Source organism: Pinus tabuliformis, chromosome 6 (assembly GCF_031772625.1).
Source record: "Pinus tabuliformis cultivar Carrire ecotype Pingquan chromosome 6, CPIR1, whole genome shotgun sequence".
Classification (NCBI taxonomy): Eukaryota; Viridiplantae; Streptophyta; class Pinopsida; order Pinales; family Pinaceae; genus Pinus; species Pinus tabuliformis.
In genome coordinates, this window is record NC_142292.1 from 1,390,628,801 (window position 1) to 1,390,635,353 (window position 6,553).

A 6,553-nucleotide genomic window follows, 5' to 3' on the forward strand; every position below is an offset into this window, starting at 1 on the left:
GCATTTTTGGGTAATCGTGAAATCTTGATTTGTGTTATTTAAACTAGTTTTTGGACTGTATATATGGATTCAGCACCCCTTGAAAAATCCCTAGGGCATTTGGATTGTACAGGGGTTACCCTCCTGGATTTTAGAGAAATTAAATTGGAAAAGCCCACAAAAAAGCTTTCAAAAAAACAAATATTTTAAAATGAATATATGTTAATATAAACAATATTTATTACTTATATTTTTTAATTTTTAGTGATGGTGTTCAACAATATAATATTTTATTTTATTTTGTTTTGTAAGTTACATTTAAATTAAGTTGTAGATATTATGTGGTCTTTATTTTAAAACTAAAAAGTTATATGGAAAGATAAGAGTAAAATAAAATTTATAATGATGATAATAAATAATAATCTATTATTTATCTAAATTAAAATAATATATATTTTTTTATTTTTTATATAAAAATAATATTAATAATAAATAATTAAAAATATAAAATCACATTTTGATGGTGCTGAATCTATTTCCACTATCAAATATATGATTCAAATAATTTATTTTTTTTCTAAATTCCTCTCCTATGACATCTTAGTTTTTAATCATAGTTTTTCATGGGCAAAATTTTTATGTATGTTTTGAAGTTTCTAAATTTTAATGCCATAAATCACGTACCCAAAAAGAGCACGTATCTAAAATTCTCGTTTGTGTAAATTTCTTCCCGCCTTTCAAAAGTAGAAAGCAGTTCAAAAAATTATATTATTTATAAAGATGATGAAGGAAAGAACTCCGATAAACACTTCCCGCTGTGTGATCTTGTGACTACTGTTTTCTAGTGTTAGTGCTCCTGCTTGTGAATTCTTACGTAACCAAAGAAAGGACGGATCCAAAATTAGACTCTCCTTTCATAAGCAGAAATCAATTCGCAAAATTATATTATTTAGACGGATGATGAAGGAGAAAATTCCCATAAACACTTCCCGCAGTGTGTAATCTAATTCCCATAAACACTTCCCGCAGTGTGTAATCTTGGGACTGCTGTTTTCTAGCGTTAGTGCTTTTGTTTTGGGTTTTAGTCAATTATCTGAACGATGATCATAACTTTTTACTTCAGCTTTGTTTTTTTCAATCCCTCTATATTCTGGGGTAGCATCTAGTAATGACAGTCTCATTACTAATTTTTACAATTTAACATGTGAGTATAATAGATATTTCCAACTTTAAAAAATAAAATATAAAAAGCTCTCTGCTGTGACCCAAAATTTTATATATATATAAAGTTTCCTTTTGTGGCCAGAAACCACATACCCAAAGAAAGAAGGTACCCAAAAATTTTATTTTTATAAATGCTTCCCTGGTTTCAGAAGCGGACAGTTGTTAGCAAAATCCTACTATTTACAAATTCCCATAAACACTGCTCGCTATGTGTAATCTTCTGATTGCTGTTTTCTAATGGTTGTGCTCTTGCTGTGTATTCTTGTCACAGTTCTCATCGAATGCTTTGTTCTTCTTTACATTAAAAGCAAAGTTTTTTCATTTTTCCACTTTCCTTGCCAAATAATATCTCTCTATCGCCATGGATGCAATTTCCGTATTTCAATCTCCGTTTGACTGGAAATGCCATCGTCCGCTTATTCAATTGTTATTGCTGTATGTATTCCTTAGTTTAATGGAATGCGTGCATGCTTCTAATTCGGCGCAGATGTCGAATGGAATATTGAGAATGGATCTTGTACATATAGATTCACTGCTTCCTCCAAATATTACGTCCACTGAGCGCTTGAAGCGAGCAGTCCAACGCAGTCGAGAGCGACATGCAAGCTTACAGGTCAGATCTGCGAATACTGAAAAATCAGGTGGTTACAATCAATTGACTTATGCAGGTACTACACTAATCGGAGGAAGTGGAGAATTTCTCATCCATATGGCAATTGGCTCCCCGGTACAATACTTCGATGGAGTTCTAGACACAGGCAGTGACCTAATGTGGACGCAGTGCAAACCGTGTGATGATTGCTACCCACAGCCAACTCCAATTTATGATCCTTACCAGTCCTCCACTTACAGTAGTGCTCCCTGCAAAAGCGATAGCTGCAATGGTGATGGCATTTTTTGCGGCGCTAATGGAATCTGTCAGTACAATCTTCAATATGGTGACAACGGCACCAGCCAGGGGATCATTGCTTACGAGACCTTTACCTTTTCTGCTGAATTTGCTCTATCATTTCCCCATGTTGCCTTCGGTTGTGGCCATATCAATACAGGAATTAGCTTTCAAGGAGGTGGATTAGTAGGTTTCGGACGAGGCCCTCTCTCCTTGCCCTCACAGCTCGCCCCATCCTTGGGAAATGTATTTTCTTACTGCCTCGTTTCTGTTACCGATCCTCCATCCCAAACCGGCCTTTTGTTTGTAGGCAACGTTACTCTCTTCAATCACCAGATCGCCAGTTCGACTCCTATAATTCGAAACGGCAAGTATCCATCATTCTATTATCTTTCATTGCAGTCAATTAGCGTTGACGGTCAAGTATTGGATATCCCTGCTGGTACTTTTGATATTAAATCTGACAGCTCTGGTGGATTTATCATAGACTCTGGAACGACTGTCACTTATCTGTCCCCCACTGCTTATGATTTTGTCAAGAATGCGTTGAAGTCACTGATTGATCTTCCACTGGCCGATGGCTCTAAGGTTGGCCTGGACCTCTGCTGGTCACTGGGTGGCTCTGAACCTCCAAGCTTTCCTACCGTGACATTCCATTTCAAGGGAGCGGATTGGAATCTGCCCAGAGATAACTACTTAGTATCTATGGGCAATAACGTTATCTGCCTTGCAATGTTACCCAATTTTGGTGACGGGGATGTTTCCGTGTTTGGCAATGTCCAACAGCAGAATTACCAAATACTTTACGACAATGTAAACAACGTCCTTTCCTTCGCGCCAACACCTTGTGACAGCGCCTAGTAACTAAGCACCCAAGGATGTTTTCGATTATATAAGCAAATTCCTTCTCGAGTATTACGTATTTGTGTGATATTTAATTGTTCAAGTCATAAGGTATATTATTGAATAATTATGCATAGAGTACGTCTTTGTGTGATATTTTATTGTTCAAGCCATAAAGTATATTATTAAATAATTACGCATAGAGGCGCTTTATAATTCAGTATAGAGTATATGTACATAGGTTTTTACAATTTAGTATTAAGTGTATTTAGTATTAAGTGTATGTGTATGTAAAAATAAAAAATAAAATTTAAAATTTAAAAATAATATGAGGTTAAATATTTAAACATTTTTTTAATAAATATTAAAAGTTAAAAGTAATAAAAAATATAATATCTAATTTGTTATATCTTGATTTTTTTATTAAGTTAAAACGTTAAAAATAACTTGTTATGTTTTGATTTTGTTATTAAGTTGTGAATAGGGTTTGTTACAATATCATGCCTTATCAATATCACATGCCCAAAAACACAAACTTATTTCACAATTAAAATATTTTATATTAATATGACGATATTTTTAACCATGGATATTCACCACGATTTTATGGTGGATACTATTAATTTGTAAATAGGTTTTGTTACAAAACCATGGTTTTTAATACCATGTTCCCCAAAAACATAACTTATTTCACAATCAAAATATTTGATAACAATATGACAAGATTCTTAACCATGGATATTCAACCCCACTTTATCATGGATATTATTAACTTGTAAATAGGTTTTGTTACAATACCATGGTCCAATACCATGACTTATCAATACCACATGCCCCAAAAGCATAACTTCTTAAATTATATATAACTTTTTAATCTTATTAATGGACTAAGATTAATTATTAAAATAAAACTATGTGGTATTATATATAATTTGACTGGATAATAGATTATATTGTGTATTTAATAGCTCGTTTACAATATACGTCAATTTGAATTTGAATCGATCATAAATTTACCTTGGGCAAAAAAAGTTACCACATGAAAGTTTCAAATTAGATAAAACTGTAAACATCTTTAGTTTTTACTAAATCCAATACCATTTATTAAATCAAAAAGGTTAATTCAAAATCTTGCTCCAAAATATTTCTTTTAATTAAATATTTGTAAAATTAATTTTAAAAGCAAAAACCATATATATTAATTTAATGTAGTTTTATTATAATTGTGTTATTAAAAAATCATTAAATCTAATATTGATAAAAGATTAATGCTATATAAAATATTAATATTAATATATTTAATAACTTCTGATTAACACAATATTAAATTTAATAAAATATTAAATTCGTTATATTATAATATATGTTAATATATCATGATTTATAATTAACTCTAGATATATATAGAGGGAATAACAAAGACATGGAGTGCTAGAGGTGGAGATAGAGAGAGCGACAAGAGAGAGATGGAGATAAAATGAAGGAGATGGGAGAGGAGGAATCAAGAGAGAGATAAAGAAAGGAGTGAGAGAGGGAGAGAAGGGTAAGAGAGAAAGAGGGAGACACAAAGACAGAGGGGGCGGAGAGGAAGACAGAGGGAGGGAGATAGTGACAAGGTTGGAGGACAGAAAAAGAGAGAGAGATGAGAAGAGAGAGGGGGTAGGAGAGAAAGAGAAAAAGGGGAAGGTCCAAAGAGAGGACTTGAGAGGGAGGGACAGAGAGAAGGAGTTGGAGGGGGAGAGAGGGAGTGAAGAAGAAATACCTAAAGAGAGAAAAGTGGGGAGAGAGGGGTAGTGACAAGGGAGAGATCAAGAGAGAGTGTGCATGATTTATGGTGAGATAGAAATACAAAGGAGAGATGGAAGGAAGGGGGGAAGAAGGAGAGAGGGAGGTAAATAATGACTGATTTGGAGGGAAGAGAGAAAGAGAGAGATATATGAGATAAAGGGAGAGAGAGGAAGGAAGAGAGAGAGGACGTGAGAGAGAGAGAAGGAGAGAGAAAGGGAGAGGGAGGGGGAGAGATAGGCAGGTAAGAAAAAATATAGAGAGAGAAGGGTAGGGAGAGAGGAGAGCAAGAGAGAAGAGAGATAGAAGGGGGAGAGAGGGAGAGGGATATGAAGAGGGAGGTAGAGATAGATAGATATGGAGAAAGAGTGTGTATGCTTTGAGGGTGATATAGAGAGACAAAGGAGAGGCAGAGGGAGATAGGGATATAGATGGGAGGTGAAGGGAGGGAAGAAGACATAGATATATAGAGGGAGAGGGAGTAAGAGATAGATAAATATGGAAAGAGAGTGTATGCGTGTTTCTTGGGGTGGTTTGGGGGGGGGTAAGATAAAGAGGCAAAGGAGAGATGGAGGGGGGAGAGAGGGAAGAATATTTCTTATACTAGATGCATTGATTTCAATGTATATGATGATTTCTAATCCTATTTGATTGCTTTCACTAGATGCATTGATTTCAGTGTAGATGATGATTTTTAATCCTATTTGATTTCTTACACTATATGCATTAATTTTCAATGTAGATGTTGATTTCTAATCCTATTTGATTACATGCTCTATATGAATTGATTTCTTTGTAGATGGTAGTTTCTAATCCGAATCCTATTTGATTGCTTGCACTACATGCATTTACTACAACATAAATGTTGATTTCTAATTATATTTGATTACTTGCACTTGATGCATGGATTTAACTATAGATGTTGATTTCTAGGCATATGATTGCTTGCATGAGATGCATTGATTTAAGTGTAAATGTTGTTTTCTAATATTATATTATTACTTGCATTACATGGATTAGATGTTGTTAATCTTGAGTATGTAGATTACTAAAAATATTTTTCAAGATTAGATTTAAGGGGGAGAAAGGGAAGAAGATTTCTTGCACTAGTGCATTTATTTTAGTGTATATGGTGATTTCTAATCCTATTTGATTGTTTGTACTGGATGCATTGATTTCAGTGTAACATGTTGATTTCTAATTTGATTGATTATACTATATGTATTGATTTTAATGTAGATTTTGATTTCTAATCCTATTTGATTGCTTGCACTAGATGCATTGATTTCAGTCTAGATGTGGATTTCTAATCCTATTTGATTGCATGCATTAGATGCATTGATTTTAGTATAGATGTTGATTTCTAATCTCATTCTATTTATTGCATTAGATGCATTGATTTTAGTGTAGTTGTTGTTTTCTAATCCTATTTGATTTCTTGTATTAGATGCATTATATGTTTATCTTGAGGCTATAGATTATTTAAAAAAAAAAGATATATTTACTAATACCCACAGGCACACTATTAAGACTTAATTAGCTCTCAAAAGTTGTGATACCTAGAGTTAAAATGAAATAATGTGCAGAATTAATCCACCTGTAAAGTGAAAATTAACCCTTCACAAGATTGTATCCCTTCTCCATCGTAATTAATTTACATATATTCAAAATTACTAATAGATAATTGCTTACAACAATGTATTCAAAATATTTATAAGAGGAAAAATATATTTACTAACATTCAAAACAAATCAAAATATTCTTGAAGGAAATAAATTATTTCATACATTAGCAAAGAGACAAATTATTTCAAGAGTAATGTTGATGTTGTAA

At 33.1% G+C, this 6,553-nt stretch overlaps 1 pseudogene; it reads left to right on the plus strand.

Annotated features, from left to right (window-relative positions):
* Window positions 1-1,564: 1,564 nt before the first annotated feature.
* LOC149263818 (aspartic proteinase nepenthesin-2 pseudogene) lies at window positions 1,565-2,953 on the plus strand (annotated as a pseudogene).
* Window positions 2,954-6,553: the final 3,600 nt, after the last annotated feature.